General features: G+C 41.5%; 1 long non-coding RNA gene across 1 annotated transcript in view; it reads right to left on the reverse strand.

Annotated features, from left to right (window-relative positions):
* The window catches only part of LOC131826673 (uncharacterized), a 70,832-nt gene extending 49,017 nt beyond the window's left edge, over positions 1-21,815 (reverse strand). Inside the window, exon 1 of the long non-coding RNA XR_009351699.1 lies at positions 21,739-21,815. This is a non-coding gene — a long non-coding RNA (uncharacterized LOC131826673). The remainder of the gene's footprint in view (positions 1-21,738) is intronic.
* Positions 21,816-22,644: the final 829 nt, after the last annotated feature.

The raw sequence follows: 22,644 nt of genomic DNA on the forward strand, positions 1-22,644 counted from the left end.
ATTCATTAATATTTGCTATTTGTGTGAGGAAGGACATCTGAAAGGTACATTGGCCAACATCTCCCTATCTAAAGCTGGTTCCCCTACCACAGCTACTCTCTTGTCACCCTATCTGCTGCATTCATAGCACTTACACCAGACTGTTACTATCTTGCTCATATGTTTGTTTATTGTTTGTCTAGGCACCTCCTAGATGATGGGTAAATCAGTGTCAACTGTTCTTTAATGACACTGCTGGTTGCAAAGACTGTTCCATTTCCCACTAGGCCTTTAGATTCCAGGTCTACAAAATGGCTGTATGAGGGTCTGATGTATGTCAAATGATATATGAGATTCCCTAGGTTGATCCTTGTGTGCTTCTCACATCAGCTCCAAAGGGCTAAATTTATGCGAACCTTTCAGCCCCATCTTCCTCTCAGCTGCCAGCTGACTCCTTCCCTTTCCCTTCCACTGCCTGCTAATGAAATCACCCTGGTGTTCCTTGAGTGCCTCTGTTCACTTCATTTCCTCTGAATTGCTTTCCACCCCAACCCTTGCCCAGCCCATGTGGAAGGAAGAGTTGAGCCATAATTTCCCTTTTGATTAGCCAGGTAATCTTGGACAGACCTCTTGGAACCTCAGTTTCTTCATCTGTAAAATGCAGATATTAAGAGTTCCACCGTCAGTGGTGTCTCATGGTAGGACTTCAGCAAATGACAACCATCATCATCATTGTTGTTTTTATTGTTAATGTCTTTCAGGCTTCACTTCTTTGGCTTCTCTTCAGTCATTGTTTATCATTACTGATAATTTTAAAATAACTTCAGAATTATATGTATGTTTTACTCTTGAGTTAGATTTAAGCTCTTTGAAAGGAAATCTACTATTAACTGCTTGATGTACACTGCTCTGTGTGCTGTGGAACTAAAGCAATGGTTGTCTCCAATGGAATTAATCCACAACACTTGATACTGGACCTAAAGAAAATATAAAATGTACCTTCTGCTTATTTGTGGATATTCTGCTTTTGCTGCCTGGATAATACAATTTAGGTGCTTCTTCTTGATTTGTGAACTTTAAAGATAATAAAGGGAGAAACTTTTTACATGTCCACTTCCTGTATGACTCTTCCCCAATTTTTAAATCATTTACTATTTTTAATTTCAAATTGGGATTAGAGTTTCAAGACTTAATGCATGAGGATGATAAATGACCCTATGACCTAGAAACAAGGTGCCTTCAGAGAACTAAACGGGAAGCAGAGTGTCCGTAGAGTGGGTGGTAGAATTAACCCACCCTGGAGATGATATTATATGAAGTGAAAAGGATTAGGAATAGTCAGGTTTTTTCAAGGGGCAAGCAGTGTAGAGGAGTCTTAAAGCTGTTACCGAATCAATTATATTACACCCTAACAAAGAAAGAATATGTTAATTAAGAACTGGCAGGAGATGGCAGATATGAACTCCTCAAGAAAAAAAAGTCATTAAGTAAGATTTTGGACAGAGTTAATCAAATACTCTTTTTGGAAAGAGAGAGCCAAGAGATACTGAACTAACCACACAGAAATTTTATTTTTTCATTTTTTAAATTTATTTATTTATTAATAAGAGAGCGAGAAAGTGTGTGTGCGAGAGAAGAGAGCAGAGCAGGGGGAGAGGGAGAGAGAGAATTTCAAGCAGGCTCCACTGGGCCCAATACAGAGCCTGATGCAAGACTCTATCTCACCACTTTGACATCATAACCTGAGCTGACATCAAGAGTCTGATGCTTAACCGACTGAGCCACCCAGGCACCCCTGACCACGCAGGAATTACAGACACACTCAGTAGGTGGGTGAGAATGGCTTTGAAATTTACGTGGTCTACATAAATTAACCCCCTAGACCACCCTTGGCTCCCTAAGCAACCTAAGCAACCTTCTGAAGATTTATTCAGCCTCCTAACACCTCTCTCCACTGATAACTAGAATGCTCTCTAGAAAATTATCTTCCTTCCTTGGAGATTTGCATTGTGATTTAACCATAAGTTCCTTGCAGGGACAGAACCAGAATCTGTGAGGGACAGATCCAGAATTGTAAGCTTTTTTTTTTTTAGAATTAAGGGGACTCTCTTTGAGAAAAAGAATACAAAATGGCAAATATGAAATTGCTGCTAGGGTAGACAAGCACAGGCAAGTGGGCCTGAAGATTTACCTTAGCATTACAGTGAAGCTGTTGAAGATGAATCAATGCAGGTCCTGAGAGCCCATCAGCTCTTGGTGCACCACCCTGCAAAGGTGAGGGCCAGATCCGGGGAGCCCCTCAGCAGTAACCCTCTCTCTCCCATTGACCCTATAATCTTTTTTTTTTTTTTTTTTAAGATTTCATTTATTTATTTGACAGAGAGAGAGAGACAGAACACAAACAGGAGAGTGGGAGAGGGCGAAGTAGGCTCCCCACTGAGCTGGGAGCCAGATGCAGGGCTTGATCCCAGGACCCTGGGATCATGACCGGAGCCAAAGGCAGTCACTTAACCTAATGAGCCACCCAGGTGCCCGACCCTATAATCTTAATAATAAAAATTACCACAAAGGAGTCAAATTCCATACTGCTTCTTTTTCTCTCTCTCTCTCTTTCTTTCTTTCTTTCTTTCTTTTTAAAGATTTTACTTATTTATTTGACAGAGAGATCACAAGTAGGCAGAGAGGCAGGCATAGAGAGAGAGAGGAATAGGGAAGCAGGCTCCCTGCTGAGCAGAGAGCCCAATGCAGGGCTCTGTCCCAGGACCCTGAGATCATGACTTGAGCCAAAGGCAGAGGCTTAACCCATTGAGCCACCCAGGCATCCCTTCATACTGCTTCTTAAAAGAATTTTGGCACTTTGCCTTTTTATGACCCTTTCTACCTAGATTACTATCCTGTTCAATGATATAGAAACTCTTCCCAGATTCTGTCTTGTTTTCTGTATTCCAAAGAGATAGCAGTGTTACATACAGCACAAAAAGAGAAATCTGTGAGGATATAACAGTGCCCCAAATAGGATTTAAATGTCCATGGGCCAGAAAGAAAAGAAACTTAGAGCAGGGGGTATGATGAAGCTGTGGCCTGACATGCTAGGCCAGGCCTGTGGTTCTTATATAGTAACAGAGAATAAGGGTGCCCTATCCGAGGTAGTGGGAAAGTGTTAGATTCACAGCTTTAAAATGCGTGGCTGTCTGGGTGGCTCAGTGGGTTAAGCCACTGCCTTCGGCTCGGGTCATGATCTCAGGGTCCTGGGATCGAGTCCCGCATCGGGCTCTCGGCTCAGCAGGGAGCCTGCTTCCCTCTTTCTCTCTCTCTCTGCCTGCCTCTCCATCTACTTGTGATTTCTCTCTGTCAAATAAATAAATAAAATTTAAAAAAAAAATGCGTGGCTGTAATAGGGCTCATTGTGCTTTAGAAGAGGCTGACAAAATGTGTAGCGTGGAACCCCAGTTTATATGTACAGTTTAGATGTACACCTAGAAAGCAAGAGGTCACAGACACGGACCAGAGACAAGGAATTGAGCCCTGTTCAAATGGTTTCCAAAAGCTGTTAAGTGGGATTGAGCAAGCCTGTGCATGGCTTGGATGCAGGAGTAGATTCGTGGTGGCCTGGTGGGGTGTCAGAGCCTCTGAGAGGTGAGGAGTATGTTCATGTGAAGGAGCTGTCTGGCATGGGGGTGGTGAGGAGGGCATCCACACGGTTGGAGGTAGTTATATCAGCTGTGGAGGAATCATTACATTGATTGACCAAGGAAGAAAATACTAAGGATGATGATGTTGGGCTGGAATCGGAGTGTGGATTGGAGTGTGAACTCAAGATTTTCAATGAATGGATGAAAGAGAAAAAGGGAGGGAGAGATACTCAAATACATATATTACTAGTTTTGTACACTGAGAGGGTCTGGGAGCAGTGGCATCCCAAAAGCATTGAGTACATCTAGCATTCAGATCTTAGTTTCTAAGTACCCTTCTTCTGAGGTCCTTGGAGAATTGGTTGACTTTAGTAGTGAGGTAGGGAAAATACAAGATAGAGCCTGAAATAAAGAAGTGCTCAAAGAATGATGGGGACACAGATACCACCTTGTTGCAGCTCCTACTAGAAAAAAGTGGGGCAATTTCAGCAAGAAAATGAAGTGTAGACTGTAAGGTATTCAACAAAGTAGAAAACCATGATTTCAAGCAGGTACTTTAACGACATATCAGATAAAGGACTAGTGTCCAGAATCTATAAAGAACTTAGCAAACTCAACACCCAAAGAACAAATAATCCAATCAAGAAATGGGCAGAGGACATGAACAGACATTTCTGCAAAGAAGACATCCAGATGGCGAACAGACACATGAAAAAGTGCTCCATATCACTCGGCATCAGGGAAATACAAATCAAAACCACAATGAGATATCACCTCACACCAGTCAGAATGGCTAAAATCAACAAGTCAGGAAATGACAGATGCTGGCGAGGATGCGGAGAAAGGGGAACCCTCCTCCACTGTTGGTGGGAATGCAAGCTGGTGCAGCCACTCTGGAAAACAGCATGGAGGTTCCTCAAAATGTTGAAAATAGAACTGCCCTATGACCCAGCAATTGCACTATTGGGTATTTACCCTAAAGATACAAATGTAGTGATCCAAAGGGGCACATGCACCCGAATGTTTATAGCAGCAATGTCCACAATAGCCAAACTATGGAAAGAACCTAGATGTCCATCAACAGATGAATGGATCAAGAAGATGTGGTATATATACACAATGGAATACTATGCAGCCATCAAAAGAAATGAAATCTTGCCATTTGCAACAACATGGATGGAACTAGAGCATATCATGCTTAGCGAAATAAGTCAAGCAGAGAAAGACAACTATCATATGATCTCCCTGATATGAGGAAGTGGTGATGCAACATGGAGGCTTAAGTGGGTAGAAGAAGAATAAATGAAACAAGATGGGATTGGGAGGGAGACAAATCATAAGTGACTCTTAATCTCACAAAACAAACTGAGGGTTGCCGGGGGGAGGGGGTTTGGGAGAAGGGGGTGGGATTATGGACATTGGGGAGGGCATGTGATTTGGTGAGTGCTGTGAAGTGTGTAAACCTGGTGATTCACAGACCTGTACCCCTGGGGATAAAAATATATGTTTATAAAAAATAAAAAAATTAAAAAAAAAAGTGGTGAATAAATTAATAGTTTGATGAGGAGTGATACATTATCTCAGAGCCTCCTCAGAAAATATTTATTAAAAGTAATTTCACAGCACGGAAGTCAAGCAGACAGGAACTTAAACAAGTGTTTGAAGTTAGCATCACCAGTAATGGCACAAATACAAATCATGTGTCCCTTGAATAGGATAAAATGAGAACACATCATCGCTTCTGTGATATTCCTGCCTAAGATGTATATGTACTTAATCATGAAGAAGCATCACACAAACCTAAACTGAAGAATATTATGCAAAATAAATGGCCTATAAACATTGAAAGTGTCATGCTTATGATAGAGAAAGACCAAGAACTATTCCAAATAGAATGAAACGAAGGAGACATGATAAGTAAAGGTGTTCATCTGTTTTGCAAGATCTGGATTTAGGACTGCCTCGTTTTCTTACAAAGTGCATGCTTGAGGATAATTGGAGGAACTTGACTAGAGCCTGAGAATTATAGTAAAGTATCAATATTAATTTCCTGATCTTAGTGGTTATATTGTGGTTATATAGGAGAATGGTTTCATTTATAGGAAATACACACAAAAAAGTGTTAGAGAGTAATGGAGCATAATGTCATCCATCTACTCTCAAATGGGTAGGGAAAATGGTTTTTTATACTGTATGTATACATTTTCTCAGAGTTTGAGATTGTTTATATGTATATTTATTTATGTATTTCATTGCTTTTGTGTGTTTTGTGTTTTGAATATCCATACCTAGCCAAGTTTCCCTAAAGCAGATTTTAGTGGGACCTATCAGCTGTAAGCAGTGACCTTAGGGTAGGTGATGACTTTTGCCATGCTACAATGAGAAGAGCTTATTTTTCTTTTTAGGACAATGCATACACTGCTCATGAAGCTTGATGGGATGGTTATCTTCGACAGGTCACCATGCCCTAGTCACACAGAGGCTCAGCACTGTCACCCTCATTAAAGGCCATTCTACAGCATTTTCTAGAAGCTTCTAGGCGTGCAAATGATGATATGATGAGGGACACCAGTGATGTCTTCTTCCTCTGGAACTTTGTCACAGGCCTTGCAAATCATGTGATCTGAAGAACTAATGATTTTAATGATTTAATATCAGTCCTACCAGGTCCTCTTTTGTTTGGTTTCTCTTTTATTCAACAGATTTTTATTGAGCCCTACTATGTTACAGGTCCTGTAGTAATCTGAGAAACACAAAGGTAAAAAAAGGCCCTTGCAGTTTCCATATGAACAAAAGAGGGGGTCAGATGAGGAAGCAAATCTTTACTATCTAATGTCTCTAATGACTGTCTCTTAGGAAGGCTTCACCAAGAAAGAGACTATGAGCTTGAAGTTAAAGGATAAGCTTACTTCAAATTTTACCAAATGTTTAGAAATTTAAGTGATATTTAAATGACTTTTTGTATGCGGACAAAAGTACAAAAGAGAAAAGGGGGTCAGGAGGGAGATGGGAAAGAAACAGCAGTTTTAAGGAAAATACCTCAACAGTGAAAACGTTATGTATGTATCTTCACCTACTTTATGCTACAAAATGAATCTCTTTAAAAGCACATTTTGGGGGGGACCTGTATGGCTCATCAGTCGGGCATCTGATTCTTGGTTTTGGCGCAGATCATGATCTCAGAGTAGTGAAACGGAACCGCCTGCATTGGGCTCTGTGCTTGGGATCATCTCTCCCTCTCGCTCTGCATCCCCCCAACCCACTCCACACCGCTGGGGCGTGTGTGCTCTCTAAAATAAAATAAAATTTAAAAGTACATCTTTTAAGAGGTAAAGAAGTAGATAAAAAAGTGAGTTGTCGTAAAACAAATAGGTGTCATTGTTTAGAGCTTTATCTTGTGTTCTCAGGTTCCCAAGTATGATTTTGTTTATTTTTATTTTTATTTTTTAGCTCTAATCGTTCTGCACGGGATTCTCATTCCTGGTAGCTCTGTCACCTCCTGCTCCATTTCAGAGGTGATATTCAATGCCATTCTGAAGAACCTGGGCACTTGACTCATTTCTAAACTTTCTTTTCAGTTTCAAATCTCCCAAAGCTATAACTCAGCTGTCAGCCTGTGGGCATGGATCCTTCGACGCCCTTGAAACTTTCCCAGTGATTTTCTAGGGACTCAGCCATCCTATTGCTGATGTCCTCTGTGCCTGACCACTTGGGAATACAGTGGACTAGGGACCTCTTGGACTCTCCAGTAGTTGGAACTGTCCTCTTTAGTTTCCCCAGGAACATTCTGGACTTCATCTCTTCCTTCCCCTCTGGCCTGATAGTTGAAAGCCACAGTGGAATTACCAAGGGTCAGATGTCTAGTACTTTTCTAAAATGATTTTTTATTTTTTATTTTATTTATTTTTTTCTTAAATATTTGGTTTAGAATTGTACTTCACTTTCTTTGAGTTGTTTTCTCTCTTTTGGGGCCAGGTTCTTTTTTTTTTTTTTTTTTTTTTTAAGATTTTATTTATTCATTTGACAGACAAAGATCACAAGTAGGCAGAGAGAGGAAGGAGGAAGCGGGTTCCCCATGGAGCAGAGAGCCCGATGTGGGGCTTGATCTCAGGACCCTGGGACCGTGACCCAAGCCAAAGCTTACTTCAAATTTCCAGGAGCCCTGGGGCCAGGATCTTGTTTAGATCTTAAATTATTATTCATGGCTCTGAAGATTTTTTTGGATAAAAGTCATTTTATTGGGCACCTGGGTGGCTCAGTGGGTTGGACCTCTGCCTTCATCTCGGGTCATGGTCTTGGGAGTCCTGGAATCAAGTTCTGAGTCAGGCTCTCTGCTTTGCAGGGATGTGATCTCTCTCTGTCAAATGAATAGATAAAACCTTTGAAGAAAAAAAAAAAAAAGTCATTTTATCTCACCAGAGGAAAAACACTGTCCCCTTCCACATGGAAACAATAGCAGAATAGGCCTTTGGTATTCAGAAATTTAACATTTCTTGCAAAAATACCCTAGAGGCCTATAGAGAAAGCATATAAATTTGAAGGAATGGAGTTTAATCTCAGAGTTTCATCTGAGGCACAGGATGGGAAGAAGACACAAAGAGAAGAAGGTTTGGTGTGTGAGATGGTGCGTTTTGGGGATGCCTGGGGAAATAGGAAGCAAAGCTGGCCCTGCCGTCCTCCTTTTCCCTTTGTCATTGAAGATAAAGGTAGAGAGGGGTGGGGTTCTGAGGCCAACTCTAGGTTTGTGAATGTTTACATTGGTGAGGGTAGGGGACAGCAGGAAGGCTTGGCACCAGATTCCACTCACAAGGAGTTGGGGTGAGGTGCTCAGTCTCCACTCATAATTTGGCTTTGTTCTTGTTTTTGAATTACTGCAGCCAAGAGAAGTAAAGAATATTAATGAATTTTTAAGTAGATGTTATTGAAATTGATATCATTGTTATACATTTATGGTTTTTATAAGTTTGGGGATTCAGGAAGCTCTCTGGGAAAATTCCTTTCAAAAGTCAAAGGTCTAGACTCTGGAGTCCACATCAAACCGTTTTCTTCCTGTCCATTGCCACTCTCCCAGCGATGAACACAGCCCAATCAATCGTCATTATCTTCATACTAGTCACCTCATAACCAGTCTCCCTGCATCCACTCTAACAGCTCCTGCCCTCAATTCCAGTCCATTCTGTTTAGAGATCTTTGTTTTTTAATTTTTATAGAGATAATTGTAGATTCCATCTACAGTGAATTAAAGATTCACCGAGCTGGAAGAAAGAATACAAAGAGATCCTATATACTTTTTGCCCAGTTTCATCCAGTGGTAACATCATACAAAATTGTAGTGTGACATTACAACCAGGATATTGACATTGATATAATTTTCCAGCCTTATTCATATTTCCCCAGTTTTACTTGTATTCACGTGTGTGTGTGTGTGTGTGTGTGTAGTTCTCTATAATTTTATCTTACATGTGTCCACCATCACAGTCAAGATCGAGAAGAGTTCCATCACAAGGATCCCTCCTGTTGCCCTTTTATTAACCACACCCACCTCCCTTCTTCCCTCCATCCTTCTTCCCTAACTCAGGGCAACCACTAATCTGCTCTTTATTCCCAAAATGTTTTCATTTCAAGAATATTACATAAGGAGAATCATATAACATGGAACCTTTTGGCTTTTCTTCCTCGGCATAATTCTCTGGAGTTTCCTCCAAGTTTTGGTGTCTGTCTGTAGTTTATTCCTCTTCACTGTTGAGTAATATTACGTAGTTATGATGGGTGTACCCCAATTTGCTTAACCAGTATCCCATTGAAGAACATCTGAGCTGTTTCTAGTTTGGGGCTACTACAGATGAAGCTGCTATGAACATTCCTGCATAGGTTTTGTGTGAGCCTCAGTTTTCATTTCTCTGGGATAAATGCCTAAGACGAAAATTGCTGTCATTTGGTTGCAGGTATCGTTTTTTAAGAAGCTGCCGAACTGTTTTCCGGAATGGCTGTGCCATTGTACATACCCTTCAACAGTGGATGGGGGATCTAGTTTCTCCACATCCTGGCTGGCATTTAGAGTTGTCACTATTTTTTATTTTAGCCATTGTGATGGATGTGTAGTGACACCTCCTTATAGTTTCAATTTACATCTCCCATGTTGGTAATGGTTTTGATCATCTTCTAAGTTCTAACGTGAGGTAGTCAGCCCCTGTGCACTGTCTCAGCCTCTCTTCCTACAGTTCAACCTGTACTTTCAAGGTGGCAGAACTTCAGGACATGGGGCTGCAGGCTCTGGAATACGTGGATTTAGGAATAGAAAGACCTGGTAGCTATTAAAATAATCTAATTACATACTGCAGTGTGGATGGTGGAGGCAGGAAGAGGTTAAGAGAATTAACAGAATAAATAAACAGAAGTTTGTTAAATTTATAACCCCCAATTTTCTGCCTTGTGTCCTTAAGTGGAGGGTACTTTACACTTTAATTAGGATTATCCATACAACTTCAGTGTCTTTGTCAAGTGCAAAAGGAGGTTTGGAGGGTCTGGGGAACATTGTGACCAGACTTGTATTTTTCATTGACTGCATCGGCAGCACTGTGGAGGACAGACAGGAAGACTGTGAGCCAGGAGGCTATTACGGAGAGAGGCATAAACTCAGGCAATGGCAGGGGAGAGAGGAGGAAGGGGCAGTTTTGACTGATATAGGGTAATGTGTTTCAACAGCATTCAATGACACCAAGTGTCAGAAAATTGAAAATGTCAAGAAACCCAAGATACTTTTGCTGCAGGCCTGTGTTGGAAATTATGATCATCGTGGATCACTTCGCATCCTTGGTTCAATGCTATGGACAAACAATAAAGCTGGAAAATACTGATACTATACTATAATCCCTTAAGATCTAGGGTCTCTAGGGAGACCCTAGTACAAGACTAATTTTTCAGTGGAAATAGCATTAAAATGAACTATAGAATTCTGCACATTGGATAATTTAAACCCCTCATTTCTTGTGTGTGGCCAGAAATGTTCACTAATTTGTCCAAGATAACCCAATTAGATAAATACTTAGACTTGTAAGTATTTTGTCCTCTCAAAAGGGAGAAAGCGTGTGTTTTGAAAGTCTAAGTTTAATGCTGGGTGGGAGGGTGGGGGTATGTGTAAACCCATACAGATCTTCTCTAGTAATCCCATGACCTCCCATGAGCCTAGCGTGCAGGACGTGGTAACTGATATCGTAACCTCAAGCATGAGAGTCCATTGGCATTGACGTGACCCACAGTTTTACTGAGCTAATAATATGTGAAAAGTGGCCAGAACACACATGGGCTGCTGTTTGACATTCATAAGGAAGAAGAACCAGCAGAGGAGTCACCGAAACTTAGATCACCACAGAAAACCTGAAGCTAAGTGGGAACTCGCTGCTGCTCTGAGGCCAGCAGGGCAGAGAGCCGTGAGGAATAAAGCTATTCTTTTCGGCAAAGAATACACCGTATCTTGTCAAGTCTTAGTGGCAGGGATGCAGACAGCAACTGGACTCTCCACTAGTTCCGCTCCGCTGGGAAGCACAGTGATTACGCAGAGTCCCACATGATTCCTGTGGCTTGGGACGCTCGGTTACACTTACCATAGTAGAATTGATGACATCATTTTTAAAAACCACACTACAAATAACAACAGCAAAACAAAAACTGTGCAAGGGCTGGTGAGAAAGATGTGGTCAACTAGAATCGCATGTAAGAAAGACTGAGGAGTTTTGATGATCTCAGTATGAGTCAGCCGTGTGCAGCGAGGGTGCTGAGAAAGTTAGTATAGATTCGAGCTCCATTCGGAGGGTTCTGGTATTCAGAATTCAGGAGGTGACAGTTCTTTCCCACAGTAGGTTGATGAAAGTGGGATTCTATGTTTAAAATTACATACATGGCTAACGTGTACTCAGTGCTTCCCGTCTATCAGGTTATGGGCTAAATGTCTCACATGACCCTCTTACTACACACAACAAGCCTGGGGTCATGTCCTGTTGCTGCCTCCCTCCCACCCAGCGTGTGTGTAGATAAGGACATCATCCCTCCACGGAGTTGGACCCATATGTGACTGGGCTTGCGGCAGATTCAGGTCTGTCAGCCCAAACTCAGGCCGGAGCAGATACTTGGAAGTGCACTGTTGAAAAACAGCAGCAAGTCTTCGGCCATACCACCCCGAATGCTTCCGATCTCGTCTGAAAAACAGCCGGCCTGAAGGATACAGGGAGCTGGGTTGGGAGGATCTAGGAAATCGAACACGGGGGGAAACGGCTGGAAGAACAAACAGGGCTCAGTGAGAAACAGAAAACAGGTGAGGCACTGGAGTCCGAGAAGAGGGAGGAGGTCATGCCGCCGGACCCCGGGAGATGGAACAGAAGCGCGAGGTGAAAGAACAGGGAGGTGAATCGGTCTATCTAAAGAGGAATTTTCTATATAAAATAATTATGGGTGTCTAAAAATGGACCAGGCTGCCTTCTGAGGCACCAAGAACCCATCTCCTAGGGCCTCCAGCAGGAAGCAAACAGTCATCTAATGGGAAAGTGGCCCCCCGACCCTCAATACAAAAGCAGCTGAGGGTCTGGATTTGCTCTTTTCTGTGGCCTTCACAGAGCATCGTTTTTTTTTTTTTAAACATGAAAATATGTCTACGTGACAATATTCTGTCATGTGGCACTTTATCCAGTGAAGAGAATAGCTCAGGTCAGGTTTTCACCAGCAGGAAATACTAGTAATAGTTGAGTGTAGGAAAATTCAGTGATGGCAGAGAAAATGGAGAGCAAGGAATAATTTCTTTTCAGAAGAAAACCGGAAGTTAACACCTGATTTATAGCATTGAAATGAAGTTCCTATATCTCCATTGTTGATTTGATAAAAATACCTTGATTAAAACATAACAAATTTGTTGTGTGACATAGTAAAATAGTTTCTTTTTTTTTTTTTTTTTTTTTTTAAGATTTTATTTATTTGAGAGAGTAACAGTGAGAGAGAGCATGAAAGGGGAGGTCAGAGGGAGAAGCAGACTCCCGGTGGAGCTGGGAGCCCAATGCAGGACTTGATCCTGAAACTCCGGGATCATGACCTGAGCTGAAGGCAGTTGCTCAACCCACTGAACCACCCAGGTGCCCTGTAAAAGAGTTTCTTAAAAGCGAAGTTAAATAGGGGACTTCTCCCAGCTTTTCTTGAAAAGATTTAGCAGAGCCTTCATTTAATGATATATTAGGATAACCTATAATGTCACACCGATTCTACAGGTGGCCTTTGGCTCTCTTTGCCTTACTAATCTCAGAGCAAACAAAAACCTTATGACTAGAGGTAGTATTTCCACTTCTCACCAAACTTACTTGAGAGAATAGATATTGATAAGAAGAGCACTTAACCACTTTACAGCCCATTGTAAATTAACAAAAGTAAATGAGCAATTAAAACTCAGAATTATTCATTGCAGGGTTGACAAGCATTCTTTTTTTAAGTGGTAAGGTTCTTTTTTCATTATCCTAGAAGTCCGAAGGCAGACAGGTAGTATTATTTTATCAATGTAAACTAATAATGAAATTGATCACTCTTGAATATTCTTTTGTATATATTCACTTAGAAGTAAGAACAGTTCTGTTAGTTATAAAGTTTTTTGTAATTCCAAGTTTGGGCTCAAAGCAAAGATAACCTTGCAGTCAGATATGAGAAGAGTGAGAATTTAGTTTGTAACTAGTCATCTTAAAATTTTCTAAGAATGAAATTTCATAGTTCAACACACTCAGAGATTGCTTTTATAAACTCAAAACAAACAATAAACCGAAGAATATTTTGTGAAAGGGCACCTGGGTGGCTCAGTTGTTGGTTAACCATCTGCCTTTGGCTCAGGTCATGATCCCAGGGTTCTGGGATCAAGCCCCACACGGGGCTCCCTGCTCAGCGAGGAGCCTCCTTCTCCCTCTCCCTCTGCCTACCACTCCCCCTGATTGTGCACAAAATATCTTTTTCTCTCTTTCTCTGTCAAATAAATAAAATCTTTAAAAAATATATTTTGTGAAAGGGCAGCTGGGTGGCTCAGTTGTTGGTTAACCATCTGCCTTTGGCTCAGGTCATGATCTCGGGGTCCTGGGATCAAGCCCTGCATTGGGCTCTGTCACAGCAGGGAGCCTGCTTCCCCGCTCTCTCTCTTACTGCCTCTCTGCCTGCTTGTGATCACTGTCTGTCAAATAAATAAAGAAAAATCTTTAAAAATAAATAAAAGCAAATAAAAATAAAAAGTTTATTTTGCTAAGTCGGGTGGTTTAAAGACATGTCTAGGGCTGTCTGGATGGCTCAGTTGGTTGAATATCAAACTCTTGATTTTGGCTCAGGTTGTGATCTCAGGGTGATGGGATCAAGCCTCACATCAGGTTGCACGCTTAGCACAGAGTCTGCCTCAGATTCTCTCTCTCCTTTTCCCTCTGCTCCTCCCTCTGCTCATGATCTCTCTCTCCCTGAAATAAATAAAATCTTAAAAGACATGTCTGGAGATTCTTTGAAATTCCTCTCTTCAAGAGGTGGAGCTTATCCCTCTTCCATTGAGTGTGGGTCAGTATTGAATATCCACTTTCTTTCTGGGTGAAGAGCATTCACAGGACCAGACTGGGAGCACAGTAGTGAACAGAGACCAGTCACTGGCCACATGAAACTAGCTCAACATTGGATGGAGAACACATGTTAGTTGTGGTGTGGTATCAGTACAGCAAAGGATGAAATCATCCTTACAGTAGAGGAGGAAGTTCAGGGTGTGGTGCTAGACACAACGGGCCCCTACCCAGATTGAAAGTCAGGAGGAGTTTGCTGGAGGCATTTACATGTGCTATCCATAAGAGTACATATTCACACTCTTCATTTCTGATCTAGACCTGTCTTCTGATTCATGCCCCAAACCAATACCCTCTTCGACTATTCCACTTCAGGGTTTCAGGAGCATCTCAAACTTCGCAAGCTCAAGAAAAAGTCTTTTGATTCTAGTTTGCTCTTCACCCAAGCCTCCCTTTTCATGAAGTGGCCCACTTAGGACTTTTGGCCAAGAACCTAGAGACAGCCTTTATTCCTTCCTTTCCAGAACATCCATGTTCAAATCATTGGCAGGTCCCTCCAGTCCCTGCTGAAAAATGTGGCAGATCTACTCAGCCACCTTCCATTCCTCGGCCACCACTCTAGTCTGGTTCCATTTCTTTTTGTTAAACCTCTGCAATCTCTTCCTTACTGGCGCCTGGTATTGTATGCTCAGCGCCCCACCCTCCACAAAGCAGATGGGATATCTGCTTAATTGGCAAAGGATTGTCATTTCTCTTTGGATAGAATCCAGACTCCATCCCAGCGTCCAAGGCTGTGAAACTCAGTTCATGCCACTTTTCCTCTGATGATCTTGCCCCAGCCATGCAGACACTTTTAAAGTTCTTAATGGTACTTTATTCTCTCCTAACTGTAGCCTTTAAGTTTTTGATCAGTTTCCCTTTACTCAAACGAGCCCCCGTGGTCATAACCTCCAGCCACTGCTTGTGTCTATCTCAGTTACCTATTTCTTTCACACCATTTATTTTCTTTAAAGGTTTATTTATTTATTTTAGAAAGAGAGAATGTATGAGCAGCGGAGCAGGGGTGAGGGGTGCAAAAGGAGAGAGAATCTCCAGCAGACTCCCTCATTGAGCATGGAGCCTGACACGGGGCTCAATCCCATGACCCTGAGATCATGAGTGGAAATCAAGAGTCTGATGCCTGACCGACTGAACCACAAGGCATCCCTCCTTCACACCATTTAGAGCAACTTGTAAATGCTTGTATGTGTTTGTTGTGTTGCTTTTATCTGCCTCCCCTACTAGAGCGGTAAACAGGACTCCTTGCATAAAGGTCATATTGAGAAGAGACTTGACCCCAAGAGAAATGCAGAACCAGTCAAAAGTTTTAAGCAAAGGAGAGAATGAAGAATGAAATTATACTCTCAGTGCCTCTGGAGCAGAATAGTTTGAAGAGTGAAGAAGTTTGGAGGGTCGCAAGAGAAGGGAGACGCATCAGGGTACTACCAAGATACCCTAAGCTGGGAATGGTGGCGATATGAACTAGTCACTGAGCACTGAGGGCGGAGAGAGGTAGATGGGTTTAAGAGATATTTAGCATACTGAATTACACACTTAGTGATTTTATGTAGAGAGAAAGGGAGAAGGAGAAATCCAAATGGTGCCCAGGATTCTGGTTTGGGCAACTGAGTGGATGGATGATGTTGCCTTTGCTGCCGTGGAGACACAGAATGAGGAGCACTCTCAGGGGTTGGTGCAAAGTCTTCTTGGGATGTATTGAGGGTGAGGAGAGAGGTGAGAGTGGAGGTAGCCCACTGAGAGTCAGAATCCCCCCCAGATATATCTGGCTTAGAGCCATATAGATGCTTATTCTTGACACATCTTCTAAAATACCAAAACTAAAAATTTTATTAATTGTAAATCAACAAATGGCAGCAAAAAGAATATTATGCCAAGAATATGAATGCCTATCACAGTTAACTGGGGATGTTAGAAAGCATCGTGGGTAAGAGGTGTGCTCTGTTGTCAAAGTCAGTCCGAGTCCCAGCTCTGCACTACTTGGCCAAATGCCCTCTGAAAGTTGCTCTGCTTTTTGGGGTGTCAGTTTCTTTACCTGCCAAATGCTCTTCTTCTACCTACAGAATAAATGCAGCAGTCTACACAAGATGTTTGGCACATGCCGAGTCCAAAGTTATTATCAATATCACGTGCCCCTTTACTTCTAAAACAGAGAAAGAAACAACTAGCTTACTCCATTATCTACGGGCTATGAATTGCCTTTAATGGTGGTTCCAGCTCAAATACATAACATTCTGTCACAGATGGCTAATTTAACTCAGTTATATTTTTTTCTAATAGTATTTTTTGACAAAACTTTACTTGGGATTAGAACTATAGACATTCTGACTACATTTATACAGAGGTCCACAGAAGGCTATTTCACAAGCCAAAAACACCCCCCAAGTAGGATGTTTGGATGAACTGATATTTCTAGCTGGAAGTATGCAAACTCCAGTAACAGCTGAGACACAATCAAGAGTGAACAATGTAGTAGTAGAAAGATTAGACACCTGTTTGACTGTGAGAGTGTTCAAAGGCTTCTTTCTAATAGATTTGTGGTACTACATGAATGGGGGAAATGAGCTGCATTAGATGACATGACTACCCAATTGGAATATTCTGCACCAAAGCAAGTAAACTGTGCAAACATTTGTGGAGGCAACAGATGATACTCATTCTGAGTAAAGCTTTGCATCTTGTAGCTTTGCACTAGTGGAACACTTTTATGAGTTATAATTAACTACTAATGTTCTTCTTAATTTTTTACTCACGCTATGTGGTCTTACACTCATCCTTTCTTTTTTTCCTGGATATTCTGCTTTAGATATAAAACTATACTTTTCTTCTCCTGGGCAAAAAAATAAAAATAAAAATAAAAATAAACCAGGTAGTAGGAAGGAGTGTGGATTTTATTAAGAAGACATGTAGCCTTTGAAAAGTAATTTTCTTACCAGTTTTGTTCCTAATATTTTTCTGACACTTGTAGAAATTGGATGATTCATATTAATGATTGTCAGCCAATAGTTAAAAATTCTTCTCTATTTGTTTAGGCAAGCAGAGTGGTTATCCAGTAAGTGGCAGCAAACAGCTTATAGATTCATCTCTTCTGATTTCCTAACACTCAGATTCTCATGAATGAAGCAGAATCATCGATTGAGCAAATGGAAATAAACTTGAAAGGAGAGGATGCACATTTATGACTCTCCTAAGAAGCAAATATGAATCTGTCACTGCTTCTTGTCCAAGAAGTTTTTCAGGGCAATAGAGTGTACTGATGCATGAGTACTCAAAAGACACCATAAGGCATTTCCTGCATGACTTAATTCTTTTTCAGACATAAAGAACAGATTCTGATGATTTACTGCAATCTGTTTAAATTTATAACACTGCATTGCCAACATTTAGGAACTGCAGACTCCTTGTTTAAAGGAGTATCCAGGTGTGGCTGGACAGAGTGTGTGAAAGGAGGGGCAGATACAGGTATTATGAGAACAGAGAAGTTGCCCTTAACTATACCCACAATGTCAGGGAAGGATGCCAAGAAGAGAGAGAATTAGAACTGAAAGGTGCCTGTTGCTCCCTAGCAGAACAAAGGGAGGTGAGGGCATGTCTGTCTGACAGAGAGAAGGAATGTCAAATGCCCATGAGAATGAGACCAGCACATGCTGGAGCTGTAGCTCATAGTCAGAATTTGAATGTAGGGGTGGATAGTGTGGAAGGTGATGGAAAAAGACAGATGGGGGTCAAATCATTAGGGGCTTTGTTTTAGGGAAGTTGGACATGATGCTATAAACTAGGATGGGGTTCCAGAGAGTAATTTTAAGGAGAGAAACAGATGTGAACAGAAATGTGTGCCTTGGAGTATAATAAGGAGGATAGATTGCAGGGTAGACCAGACTGGATACAAGAAGACCAAATGGGAGGATAGCACCGTCATCCCGGCAGGATATAATGATGGTATAAGGAGATGGGCAATGGCGGGCTGGTATCCCATGTTATTCACATAGCATTGGCAGATCTTGATCCCTGATTGTATGAAGACATAATAAGCAGGTGGGATCAAGGATGGCTTTAATCATGACCCCAGTGAGGAGATGACGGGAAGGAAGAACTGATTTTGGAGAAAAGATAGAGTTTGCATTTAAGGTGATAGTGAATTAAGATGTCTGTGGGACATCCAGGTGTGGATAGTCTGTAGTTCTAGGGGTATGTGGGTCTGGAGTTCAGAAGTCTGGGTGTGCATTTGGGAGCCAGTGATAGTACGGAATCAATAAGTGAAAGGGTCGGATGGATTAGAGTCAGAGTGAGAAGATGGAAGTCCTTTCCTGAGTATCTGTACTGTCTGATTTTCTTATTTTTCTATGGTGAGTGTGTAATATTACTGTATACAAATTTAAAGACATAATTTCCAATTCTTTTAACACTGGGTGGAAAACTTAGTGTTCTGAGAAGAAAGGAAAGGATATTGGGGCCATACCTAAGTTTATAGGCAAGAGAAGGAAAGGCAGACAAGCTTTAAAAAAGTGTTTACAATTAGTAGTCTTTTTTATTCCCCCCAACTGGTTGAAGATAGCTGCTTATCTGATTCAAGGAGGGGATGAGATTGGGGAGAGCAGCGGAAATGCAGAATTGATGGAGGGATTGAGGAGAGCAGCGGAAATGCAGAATGACCTATGCAAAAGGGGAAATGGCAAGGAAGTTGCCTAAAGATCAGTTTGAAATAATTGAATGAGACCTGTATTCTTCTTGTTATTTTTTTTTTCTTCTTGTTACTTTTAATGGCGCTACAAGTGTATGATGTAATTCTTAAGCAGACAGTGAGACAAAGTGTTTGAAATTTGGGCCGCACATGGTTTTTCTGGAACGGATTGGGATGATAGCATTATTTACCAAAATCCCATACAGCGCATCCCACAGGCTTTAGCTGTTGGGCCCTGAAATAGGATTGCGGTGTTCCCTGAGCTATATGTAGGTAGACAATACTTACATAAACTCTGCTTTTGCCAGGAGGCCCTGGGAGCTTCTAGAGACTCACAGGTTTGCAGATATAATGACATTAGACCCCCCAGAAACTTGGAAGGACACCTACATTTTCAAAATTAATTTTTGGGTCACAGCTAGAGATAATGGGTGTGGCCCAAACTGTCGCTGTGGCCGGAATTCCCTATGTCTGTTTTGAGGACATCATCCAACCCATCCAACCCTGCTCCCTCAATAATTAATCATATTCCTGGGAGAGACTGAAAACTCCAGTGAATGTGTACAGCTACTTCCAGCCTAGAGAGGTCGGTTTACTTAGTGACAGGATTTATTGGATTCGAAAATGTTTTCCTTTTTGTGATTTTTCTGACCCAGAAATATGCTTTTTATTTCAGTAGCTCTCAAAAACAGCTGAATAAATGACAGTTTCCAAACAATCACCGTTAACTGTAAATCCAAATGTTATGTTTCCTCAGTTATGCTAAGATTCTTCAGTTTGTTTTTCTTCTCTCACCAATGAAGTATAATCCACCACCAGAACGATGATTAAAGGCATTCTACCAGAAATATTTACTCCATTCTGCGGCAAACACTTGTCATCTCCAACTTAAGTTGAACAGCCCTTGCTTAAGTGTCATTGTGCCGCTTCATGAAATAGAGGCATCTGGAATTTATTCTCTTATTCTCGTTCTAATTATAGCTTAATTTATCAACCGCACATTTTTATAATGGTTATTCTTAGTAGCCTTTGCCATTACAAACCATACTAGAATATTCATTTCAAAATCAGAGCGGTAAATATCACACTACTTTTTGTAGTTTTTGTAGTTTTTTTGTAGTTTTCCTCTGTATACTCAACTGTATAATTTCTAAACTTCTGTTTTCATTTTTTTTTTTTTTTTTTGTCAGAGAAAGAGAGCATGCACCAGCAGGCCGAGTGGCAGGCAGAGGCAGAGAGAGAAGCAGGCTCCCCACTGAGCAAGGAGCCCGATGTGGGACTCGATCCCAGGACCCTAGGATCATGACCTGAGCCGAAGGCAGCGGCTTAACCCACTGAGCCACTCAGGTGTCCCTAAACTTCTGTTTTCCAAACTTTTCTCCCTACTCCAACATCCCCCCATCTCAATTAAAAAAAAAAAAAAATCTCACCTTCTCAGTGGCAGTGTTTCTGCTACATGGCGGACCTGATCATGACCTTTAGAACTGGAAGTGACCTTAGAGATCATTGTTTCAATGGTTATCAACTTTGCAACATATGACAGTCTCCTTGGGGTGCCAGTTTTAAGAGCAGACTTGGGGACTTCAGTCTCAGAAATTCTAATTGAGCAGCTCTAGCGATAGAGTACAGGAATGTACAATTTTTTAAAAAGTACCCCAAATAGTTTTGAGCCCATAGACCACACATTTAAAAACATTCAACTATTCTAAACTCTTCTTTTCTTCTTTTTTAAATTATTTATGTATTAGAGTGTATGTGTGTGTGTGTGTGTGTGTGTGTGTGCACACGAGCACGAGAAGAGGGGTAGTACAGAGGGAGAGAGAGAAGCAGATTCCCCACAAAGCAGGGAACCTAACAAGGGGCTTGATCCCATGACCCCACAGTCATGACCTGAGCCAAAGGCAGGTGCTTAACTGACTGAGCCACCCAGACACCTCTACTCTAAATTCTTCTATATGTAAGGACACTGAGTGTAGAAGTTATGGCTTGCCCACGATCTTTGGTGATCTAATTAATGTAATTGTCATCACAGAGTTTCCACAGCTCTTGTAGACATCCTTCTACTTACATTCTAAAAGAACAGGAATCAGAACATGGTTGCCTTCTTATGAAAAGCTTCTATTCTTGCCTTAAGGGGTGAGGGTGGGGTTGGAAATTTTTGAAAGAATGCTATTGCTCTACAAAGTGATCAAATGTTGGCATCGTCAAAAAGCAACAACCATATGGGGCACTTGGGTGGCTCAGTAGGTTAAGCATCTGCCTTTGGTTCAGGTCATGATCTCAGGGTCCTGGGATCCAGCCTCACATCAGGCTCCCTGCTCAGTGCTGCGTCTCTCCCTCCATTTGCCCCTCTCTCTCAAATAAATAAATGAGATTTTTTTCTTTTTAAAGCAACAGCCATAAAAGTGTAATGTCGAATGTTTTCATGTGGCCCTTTAACAATAGTTGTGGACAGAGTGTAGACACCGCATGAATGAATGAATACATGGTGAATTCATGAATGGGTGAGCCAACGAGTCCTGCCCAAAAACAGGATGGAAAAGGTTCAGTAGAGTGATGACTGTCTCAGGGTACCTGAAAAGTCCCCATTTTGGTCACTAATAGTCAAAACCTCTGTCAGGTGGCAGGAGGAGGCTTCACCTCTAGAAAAGGAAAAGCTTCCATGATGAGTACAATTCTATTCTTTTAGTTGTTTCCGTTTTATTCCTTGTAGATAGTTGAAAAGTACGTGTGGATTTCAGTAGTCTAGGTTTAGTACTGTGTTATAATTTACAAGGTTTCATTTAGGTTATGTTCTATGTTTAGAAAAGAGTTTCTCTTCCTTTTTTGTGCTTACCTTTTTGGGAGATGGAGAAGGTATCCGTGTGGGAGGTTTTCACTCTTCAGCTAGTTGACTTTCGCTGATGAAGAGGTTACTTCAGTTTGTTTGGCTTTTTGATCTATCATGTTACTCATCTGTAGTTTTGCTTCTAGTCAAAATGGAAAGCAATTGTACTTTGTCTTCCTTTAATGCTGGGAGATGACAGGAAGCTGGGTTTTATTTGTTTTTCTCTTTGAAGTGATACAGCTGAGTGAGCAGACGTAAGTGTTTCATTTTAACCAGAAATTTTGCTTAGCCTCTTAGAAATAACTGCTTCATTGAGAACTGGTGGCCTGCTGGGCTTGGCTTCTGAAAGATTATCAGAGGAGAGGATGGAAAGGTAATGGACAGCTCAAGAAAATTCTGGAGGAAGCACACCAGTGACCAGAAATCCAGTTTGATGACTTATTTATAAAACAAAGCAGACCTAACCAGGCCATGCTCTGTGAGCCATATGTGCCCAAGGCCTCCTCCCTCTCATCTTTAATCCTAATTTACATTCTCTACAAACATAAATGAGAGAGACGATACCAACAAAAAGAAAATAACTCCTCAGAGACTTTGTGGAGACTGCTCCAGGCAATGCCATAACCATTAAAAGCCACAGCATCTAGGCGGAACAAGGACAGAGTGGAGCGGAGGAGAGGGAGCTGCTACGAAATGGAGAGTACAGGCCACAACTTACCACAGGTCGGCATTTTTATGTAAAATCTTCATGTTTTTGGCTCTTTCCCCCTCCCTCCCCCGCCAATGCTCCTGGACAGCAAGTAAAGCTACATTTCTAAAGCCAAAGCCAAAGCCTTCTGGAGTCCAGAGTCTCCTCCATTTTGTAATTAATTGAAATTCTGGGTCTCTTCCATATCAGCCTATAGAATACACTTA

This window comes from Mustela lutreola, chromosome 3, assembly GCF_030435805.1.
Source record: "Mustela lutreola isolate mMusLut2 chromosome 3, mMusLut2.pri, whole genome shotgun sequence".
NCBI classification, from domain to species: Eukaryota; Metazoa; Chordata; class Mammalia; order Carnivora; family Mustelidae; genus Mustela; species Mustela lutreola.